Below are 10,180 nucleotides of genomic sequence, written 5' to 3'. Positions count from 1 at the left end.
ACTGCTGTCCTTCTGGCTCCATGTAAACAGCTCCATGTTTCTGCCCACAGCAATGCTGAGATTCAGACAGGGGGTCCTACGGCTAGAAGGATCAGAGAGAAAGGAATGACAGAGGCGGCAAAGCAGACAGGGAGTAATAAGACAAAAGTCACTTGCAATGCTATACCAGGGTTTTCAAGTGGAGAGTCACAATTAATGGACCCCCACATTTCCTGAATGCAAAGGCTTAATGGATGTTATATCGCATTTCCCCATCAGAAGGTGCAAGGAAGACAGATCCAAAAGATTCAGATTACTTTTATGCCTCCTATTTCTGGCCACTTCAAGTTCTTTCCTCCCAATTCTGCAGAGAACTATTAAAATGAAGGTGCCTGTCCAAGGAAACTGAACCATGGTGTCCCAAGCTCTTTGAGAAACAGTCACCACTGTCTGAGCAGTGCAAGCTTGCAGGATGAGGGTCTTCAGCTGAGCTCACAGGCTCTGATATAACAGCTTCTCCGTCTGCTGCACAGCTGGCCCTGAGAGGTAGCAAGTGACCGCGTTGGCAACAGCTCCACAGATTGCTCAGCAGAAGTTGGCCTGGACATTCATATTCTTCTGGCAGAAAGCATGTGCTCAGAGTGACTCCCTGTGGCAGATGAACCCAGCAAAACTGCAAGACTCAGACAGAGAGGAGGTTAGCAGCTCAGCATCAGTTTTCCCCCCTTTTTAACTCATCTATTTTGGGTTTGTTAATTCCTGTCACCTAGCACCCAGGCAGGCCCCAGGAGTTTCAAACCCAGAGTTCTGAGCCTTGAAGAAGCTCCAGCAGCTACTTTGCAAATGAAACAACAGAAAGGGTCAGAAGAGTTGACCAGGTCCAGGAACAGTGCTCTAGCACGCCTTGCCCTGGCCAGGGATCTTTGCTCCACACAGACAGAGCCTTAAAAGCTCCACAAAACCTAGTGAAATCAACAGAGTTTTGTTTTGCAAAGAAGGATCTGTGGTCTGCTGCATTTTGGTTCAGCATCATCAAAGCGAGTTGCTGGCACTCTCTATTCCGGAGCCCTGAAGTAGCAAGATTAGTACTCTAAAATAAGGGAACTTTGGAAGCAGTTCTTCTCTTTTACCAGGTTTTCCTCTTTCTAAAGAAGCCCAGCTAGAGCACATGAAGCGAACATGAACATACAGTCAGCCTAGGACCCTTCCTTGAAACCCCATTGTCAGTTCTTAAAAATAAGGGAGAAAGAAAAGAAGGCCCATACCCTGAGCCTACAAACCTGATCTCTAGCACTTGGATGCCTGACACATGGCTCAAGCAAGGACAGATTTCTGAGTGAGAAAGCCTTCCAGTCCTAGGACACAAGCACCTGCCCTAGACAGTACAGATGCAGCCGCCTTTGCTCTTTTAAAAACCACTGCCCATTATCCCTATGAGTTGGCAGCATTTCATCTTCATGAAGCACACGTGTTTGAGAGGATTTCCTAAACTGCATCTTTCTCCTTAGATGGAGAGAGAGTAAATCCTGAGTGGAGGAAGGAGGAGAAGGAAGAGTGAGTCAGCCCCACCAGCAATCTTGACAAAGGCCTACAGAGAGGGCTCTTGCATTTCAGACCGAAGAGCCATTTGCTCATACTGCCTGTGTGCGTGCCCAAGTATGTTAGTGCACACACAGAGTGGAAGTAGGTCAGTGAAAGCAGGGCACAGAAAAGATGCAGCAGCTCTAGGTATTGTCTGGGCTTCCAGCTTGCCAGGAAGCTGCCTATGCCTAACACAGTAATATGGCAGAGCAAACAAACTAAAAAAGCAACAAGACATGGTGCAAACCCACACCATCAGCCCAAGACTGGACTCCCCCAGGTGACAGACATGTACCAGGAAGATTGCATCAGACACCTACAGCAGCTGGAAAACGAGAGCATTGCCAATAGACTTCAAATGTTTCCTTTTATCCTCCCAGACCCAAAAACTCCCCCTCCCCTTAGAAAAGGGGAAAAAATCCAAACAAAAGAGCTTCGGACAGACTTTTCGTTGCAGGCAAGTCAAACACCAGCACTCACTTCTGCCAGCCTCAGCCACCACAGCACCATGGGGATGAGGGAGACAAAGGAATCATCCAGCAGTTACACAGACTGCTTTTTGGGTTGGAACCGACCTTGCTCATTGCATCCAGCAGCAGGCTGCAAGGTTAATTACTTAAGTGCATTGGTAGAAACACATTCTTCAGACAGCATACACTTCCAAGGACGTTACGAGCATGCAGACTGAAGGAGAGATTTGGAGAGCTGACTTCCTAATGTGACTCCACGGTGCTGTCAGGTATACACCAAGCACCTGAGCTAAGGGATCAGCTTTAACACCCTCAGGCAGACATGGTAATCACTACCACACATGGCAAGTCAAAGATCTTTCAAAGTCCTCCAGGCCACAAGACTTGTTTTTGCAGGACTATGTGCATCACAGAATTACTTCTTTGTGTTTGGAGTCAGGAAGTGGGAAGGATGCGAATGAGAGCACATTGATGCTGGGAGCTACCTACTCTAACATGTCCCATGAAAACAGCTCTGTGAACATGCAGAAGCACAGCAGCCACCCATAGAAAAGCAGGACACCAGCAGACGCCCTACAGTTCAGGCTGAAAGAAGGATGTTCTGGTCTCACTCATTCTTTTCCATGGGGCATACAAATGGAAGAGGGGGAGAACAGCCAGACTTCCTCATTGAGACCATGACTACCTAAAAGATCTCACCACATAAGTCCTACAACCAGCATATTTCTCATATCAGGCCCAAGAAGAGACCACAATAAAGGACCAAGGGGTATATTAAAGGGAAAAAAAAAAAAAAAAAAAAGCTGCACAGTGGAGACCCCACTCCCCAAAGTCACAAGGAGCAGGCTGCAAGGTTAATTACTTAAGTGCATTGGTAGAAACACATTCTTCAGACAGCATACACTTCCAAGGACGTTACGAGCATGCAGACTGAAGGAGAGATTTGGAGAGCTGACTTCCTAATGTGACTCCACGGTGCTGTCAGGTATACACCAAGCACCTGAGCTAAGGGATCAGCTTTAACACCCTCAGGCAGACATGGTAATCACTACCACACATGGCAAGTCAAAGATCTTTCAAAGTCCTCCAGGCCACAAGACTTGTTTTTGCAGGACTATGTGCATCACAGAATTACTTCTTTGTGTTTGGAGTCAGGAAGTGGGAAGGATGCGAATGAGAGCACATTGATGCTGGGAGCTACCTACTCTAACATGTCCCATGAAAACAGCTCTGTGAACATGCAGAAGCACAGCAGCCACCCATAGAAAAGCAGGACACCAGCAGACGCCCTACAGTTCAGGCTGAAAGAAGGATGTTCTGGTCTCACTCATTCTTTTCCATGGGGCATACAAATGGAAGAGGGGGAGAACAGCCAGACTTCCTCATTGAGACCATGACTACCTAAAAGATCTCACCACATAAGTCCTACAACCAGCATATTTCTCATATCAGGCCCAAGAAGAGACCACAATAAAGGACCAAGGGGTATATAAAAAGAAAAAAAAAAAAAAAAAAAAAAGCTGCACAGTGGAGACGCCACTCTCAAAAGTCACAAGTCAGAGAGTGTAGACAACATTCTGAGGAGGACAGAGAAACTCAGGCCATCAAGAACTTTCTCTGAATTGCTTCTACTACCAGAAAAGAGAAAAACTTGGCTTATGCCCAAAGAAACAAGATTCAAGAGTCAAGCTCCAGCCTACCATGTCCTCAGCTTACTCTACTGCTGGAAATCAGTGTCATTCCAAGTGCTGCATGAACACACACAAACCAAAGGCACCCACTACCCTTACACACCCAATAACAAAAACCAACATGAGGACAGGGGTGGGGCTCCTGAAACTAGGAGAAATTATACAAGAATCCTTGAAGCATCTTACTTGGCCTTAGAGAGAAGAATGTGGAAATTAGATTGTAAGGCAGAATTAGTACTTCACTTTGAAGCATAGCAGAAAAAAACATAGTGCCCTAGATCTGGGTTTCATTGGACTAAAGCATTTAGCTTAATAGTAATCACAGCTGTATTTTCACAGCACACTGCAGAACACTGCACTGGTCAGCTGCTCAAAGCCACAGTCCTCACAGTAAGCTGCATCCATGGTAGCTCAGCCCTGAAAAACATGGATTGACAAGTCCCTTGCTCAGCTGCTACCAGGACCACCTTGCCCTCTAAATTCTTAACCCCCTTCAGCCCTCCCACCACTTTATGCCAAAGACATAAAGGCACAGAAATCCTCATGTCACTAATGATACACAGGACAGTACACACCTGCTTTGTGCCAGCAACACATTCCCAGTGTGGGAGCTGAAGCTGGCACCAAGTGACTTTTCTAATTGCAGAAGTTTCTGGACTTATCTGCAAGGGGAAAGCAACAGGGCAGCTCTTTCCTTCAGCCAGACCCTTCCCTCCTCCAGTTTAACTGAAAGGATGGCAGTCTCCCCCGCTCCATTAGGAAGAAAGTCCTGAAGCAGCAGAGATGTAGCGTAGCCTAATCCATCAGCTCAGAGTGACAAAACAAAGGCAAAGAAATACAGGAGAGCCAGAGAAAAGGCAAAAAACAAGGAAGGGATAGCAGGAGAAAACACAAATGCTGAGAAACACTCAAGGAAGAAAGGGGAAATGGCAAATCAAATTTATTAAGTAAATGGAAAAACCTTTCAGAGAGGAAACATCTTGCCCACCAGCTCCATTTAAAGGCTGTGCTGTCATCTCTGATGGGTAAGGATGCCTGCAGCAGATGTGGCAGGGAGGAACAGAGAAGGATTTTAAATTTAAAAGAAATCACCATTTTCTACCAAGTAAAAATGAAACACCTCCCTCACAAAGGAGCTTTGAGTCAACCTCAGCTATGCCCAGTCTCTGTTGCTGCCTTCTCCTCTGCACGTGCATGCACACACACGTGCATGGAGGTGTCTTCTTGCTAAGCTGCAGCCAGTCTCTGGGCAGTAAAAGATATTTTTAAATTTTATTTTTTTAAAAAAGGGAACGTCCACTAAAATCTGGCTCAGCTGAGGATGTGTCATCACGGCAACCATCCCCCTCCCTGTCTGCCCCAGCAAGGAGTGTATTAAACACACAGAGATCTGAATGATCCTGCACTGGCACAGGCTGCGACCAAGCCAAATTGTCCCCTCCAGCCCCTCTCCAAGCTGAGGCTAGCATCATTTGACATGAACCAAATCTGTCAATGGCTCAAGGCAGACACGTGGGCAATAATGAGCAGTGGAAAAAACGTAGCACACTCCATTCAGCTACAAACACTGATAAATAATTCAGGAAGAGAAATGCCGCAATACAGAGCACAGCCCAGTTTAAAAATAGAACATGCGCTGATGCCAGAGGAATGGAGGGGAGGGAGAGAAAATCAGAGAGAGGTGGCAAGAACTAAAAAGCACATGTATCAACAAACTGGTCAGCTCATGGATGCTGAAACAACCTAGCTGTATATATTAATCACAGCAGATGTTTATTTGCTTACCCTTTAAATTGGTAATCCAAAACAATTATTAACACAGCAACACCAAATAGGGCTACCCCTTCTGGATCAGAGCCCTGCAGCAAGTCATATACCCAAAAAGAGAGAAACAGCCTCCACGCTGAAGAGCGTGCAGGAAGTACATGGGTGGAAGTATGCACAGCAAGTGTGTTCCTGCTCATGCCCCTGTGGCTCTGCAGCAGTGTGAGCACCTGCTTCCTGGTGTCCAGGGTCAGGAATAAGCCGTTATCTGTGTGTCCTCCTCAGGTGTGGAGCTCATATACAGTTCAGATAATGGAGGCTGAGCTTTGAAAACTCAATTGCTATAAACTGTTTTCTATTGGGGTGAAGGGGAAACAAGCACCAACTGTTTCTAATGGGAAAGTTTGCCTTTTTCCCTACTCGGCCTACTCTTCTAAAACCAGCTACCTGAAATTCAGACACTTCTCACTTACCATTCATAACATCGGTTGCTGGCCAACTGATCCAACTTCCATAGCCCACAAAAAAACCCCAAAAATACTACAAAAACATCACCACCACCACTCCCCTGTTAGGCAACACGCACTAAGAGCTCAGAAAACTGTTCTCTCGGGATTCCATTGCCCTTCCTGCATTATTAACTGGATGTTAAAAAAAACAAACCAACTTCATGCTAGCCTAAAATATTCAACTGTCTGAACAAGTTGGCAATATAGGTGTCACCTGTATTTTCATGTCGGGAATTACGACACAGCAGAAGTGATGTAAGTAAAATTAGAAAGGTCAGTATCAGATCCAAGAGTTCCTCCTTCAAGCTGTAGAACCCAACACATTTGACATTTACTGATTATGAAGAAGCCTTGGTCACAGATCGGGCCCCTCCTTTATCCCAGTTTGCCATTGCGCTGTTCCAAAGAAAAAGATGTTTTTTCCAGGTTCTGCAAAACCTGAGAAAAGACTTTGACAGATGGCTGTTTTTTTTCCCTCCTCACAGTTTCAAAAAATAACACTAAAAAGACACCAATCTTCCTGCTTCCTCGTTAAGAACAATACCAGTTTCCCAAGTTCTTGTAAAACACAAAACTGCTGCTAATAAGCAAATACAGAGTAAAATTTTAACAAGGAAAAATAAAATACTGTGATATACAGTTAATTCAAAACCCAAGAAATCTGTACACAGAAGCAGCTTTCCAGAAATATTATTTATTTTCTCCCCAAATGAAAAAAATAAATAAATTTGAAGACATGAAGGAATAAAAAAAAATAATAATTTTTTAAAGACAAAGAAAGTAAAAGGAGAGAGGAAGTTCAATAGACAGGCCTGATGCCTGCTTGTAAGGAACCTCAGTTTCAAAGAGGAATTGCTCTCTTGAGCAATTTTAATGGCAATCTTGCCTAAAATTGAGTATGTTGCCTTCCTGCATTTTCATGTGGTCCTGTTATCTTACTCAACTCCTAATGTAGTCGTAAGTACATGATCATATTTAAAGTGAAGTGTGAATTGCTCCCAAGGTCAAATCACAAGAGAAGTACTGGGCTTAAAGTAACCATTCATTTTGTTTTGGACATAGGGAAGGAGGCAGGACAGGATGCTATTTACTAAGACAGTATGTCTAACGGCTCCCAAAAGAGGTCAGTTTCTGTGATACAGCAAACATATTCTGTAATAAAGTGGCCCTTGTCTCTAAACTCAGCTCAGGAGAAATTAGTTCCTCAAATAAATGAATGCCAAAGCAATATAAAATTAAAAAATGTTAAAGTTTAATTAAAAATACAAGCAACCTGCTATAAAGAGTAGGCTGCATCTGCCCACACTCAATAATCATCACCAAAATTCACTGGGAGGCAGCAGTGACTCAGCCTGCAGTACACAAAGACAGCCTCTGCTTCCAATACATAATGAAACTGGGTTTTATACAAAATCACCAATCCGCATGCGCCCCAATGAAAAGACACATGGCAAGGGAATCCCAGCACTGACAGGCTGCTGCCTGACTCCTCTTGCTGCTGCCCACACTCAGACACAAAAACATCTCTGCAGAAACACACTTCACCTTTGCTTCAATTTGGGAAGTAGGTCATATTGTCTTCCAGCTGGGTTTACTAGGACTCAGAAATCAAGACAAGGTTCAAAAAAACATGGAGCAGACTGTGATACCTTTGAAGGGGGAGGGAAACTAACTCTGGTCCTCAACTACATCCCACTATAATTTCAAATGTTACCTCCTGCTCTCAAAATTAAACAAACAAAAAAAGAGAGGCAGAAATCTAGACATAGTTCTATTAAATTGCTCCATTGTATGAATGGATTAATCATACTTCCAGTAGGCATATAACAACTGCAGTACACCTCCTGCCCAACAGTCCTGAGAAATACAGTGTTTTGTTGCAGATTGTACTGTGTGCTCCCACACTCATGTTGTCACATTACTTTAGAAAAAAGTTTCTCAGAGACACTTTCTGTGCTGGTCTCCAGAAAAAACTCCTTCATCCAGACATCATCAGCCTTTAACTCAGAACAATCACTAGCTCCTATGAAAACTAACTGATACGTAAGGCCACTCATCACAACATTGCCACATCCTGTTTGTTTTGTCCACTACTGTTTCACGTTCTGCCTCTATTTCCTGACATTATATTTCTCCCAATGGATGGATGTATGTGAAAACTTTGAAATGAGGGGTATAATCCTGTAGCACCTAGAGTACTGATAGGGTCTATGCAAGTGCTAACTGAGCGTAGGCACTTTGGTTATAGTTTTCCAAAAAGCATTTCCATTTAGGCCAGACTAACAAGCACTTTCCTGTTTATGGAAACAGTTGAAAAGCAAGTAGTTCAATAAGGTATCTGCATTTTCATGCTGCCAGGCAGCCAATTTCTGAGTGATCCTAAAGCAGTTATACAGAAAGAAAAAATAAGCAGGATATACGCTAGATCGTTGATGGATCTAGGCATTAATGAAGCAACTTACAAGACCCTTCCGGAACTTGGCCACATCTCTGCAACAGTGCCAGAGTGGGCGGGGAAACCAACGCTGTTTGAGACGATGTAACTAGCATCGCTCCCTAACGCTGCATGAGTAGCAGTGTCTCTTTTACCAGCACTTTTTCACATTAAGCAAGTCAAATGTATTTTAAATGCCTGATGACTGCTGAATATATGGGTGACAGTAGGTCTCTTAGCTGGTTTTCTATAGAGTCAGCTTGGTCTTTGAAGCTGGGAATCTTAATGGACAGAGATACAAAGCAGTTCTTGCTAAGGAAATTAACAGGTGGCACTAATGACCTCTAATTGACAGTCTAATCATTCCACAGATGAGCCAGGGAACAAGCATAGGCATTAAAAAAAAAAATTACAAACACCCTTTTTCACCTTTCAGGATTGAGGAGAGCATGCCACCACCAGCTGGAGGTATAAAGATGTTGCATCCATCTGTGAAGTCCATCAAAACAAACAGCATTCAAATATGAAGAAGACCTAGATATCCAGGGCTTTCAGCACCACTGCAACAAACATACAACAACAATATAATCAACTTCCAGAAATTTACATTTTATAAACCAGCAATGGTCAATTAGAGAGGTGAAGTCAGCCCTTCAGTAATATCTGGCACCAAGAAAAGGAATCCTTGAGATCAGTTCATTCAGACAGAGGAGGTGTTTGCAGGTCAGGACTCTGCACTCTTTTCAAGCCACTTCCATGCCATGCTACAAGCTGCCTAACAGTACAGAAGTGTTACTTACACCCCATCTATTCCTAGGGCAACTGCTGCTCTTAAGGAACGGAGATTCTTTGATGAAAGAAACCAGGAGAAGGACTATGACTAGTATTGACATAAACTGGAAATAGCATCCAAACCCAAAACAAACTATTCTACCTACCTAAGGCTAATGCTTTAGCCTCTGCTAGTGAGATGCAAAGAAAGGCAGCACCACCTGAAGTGCTGCCTTTCCTTGCACAGACCCAGCAGCATTAATCAGCATTGCCATTTATTTCTCAGACCTCTCCAACTCTTCAAGATAAACCACCACCTACAGCTGCACAGGCGCTTCCAAAATACATAATAAAAAAAAGACTCAGACCAAAGTAAAAGTTCCTCCCAACATTCCACTTCCATGCCAGGGCTATGTCGACAAGCAAAGAGAAACAAATGTCTTCTGCCTTTTTTTTTGCTTTAGGGGCTGAAAAACGAGTTTTCTGACCCAGCAGCGCCATGGTGAACAGTTCATCATAATTTCAGCAGCATCAAGTCCTTTTGATGTGGGTTTCAATCTCTGCTGGGGCTACTGGATCACACAAAAGTATGTTTGTGAAGAATTAAAGGCAAAAAATGTAACTTGGCACAGGCATGCAGAGGAAGTACCAGAGGCACAGAATGTTGGCAAAATCGTTTTATTATGTGTTTATCTTTAGCCAAATAATACCCCTTCTAAAAGCCTTCAGCACTCAGGTGCCAAGCTGCATTTCCTGCCTCTTGCTGCACATTATACTGGACTCCTTGCTCCAAATTACCCAGAAAGTAGCAGCTTGCTGGGCAACACCAAAACCTGCTGTACTTGAGGAGTGATGGAGGCAGCAAGAAAGACAGCTCCAAAACCTGTTCTGAAAGTTTTGATACATATCCTGCTGTATAGCCTCTTTGGCAGCCACATCCTCCATAAAAATATATCTATAAATTAGAAAATAATCAAGTTC

This window comes from Chaetura pelagica, unplaced genomic scaffold (assembly GCF_000747805.2).
Source record: "Chaetura pelagica isolate M959 unplaced genomic scaffold, ChaPel_1.0 scaffold610, whole genome shotgun sequence".
Taxonomy (NCBI): domain Eukaryota; kingdom Metazoa; phylum Chordata; class Aves; order Apodiformes; family Apodidae; genus Chaetura; species Chaetura pelagica.
This window is presented reverse-complemented; position numbering follows the sequence as displayed.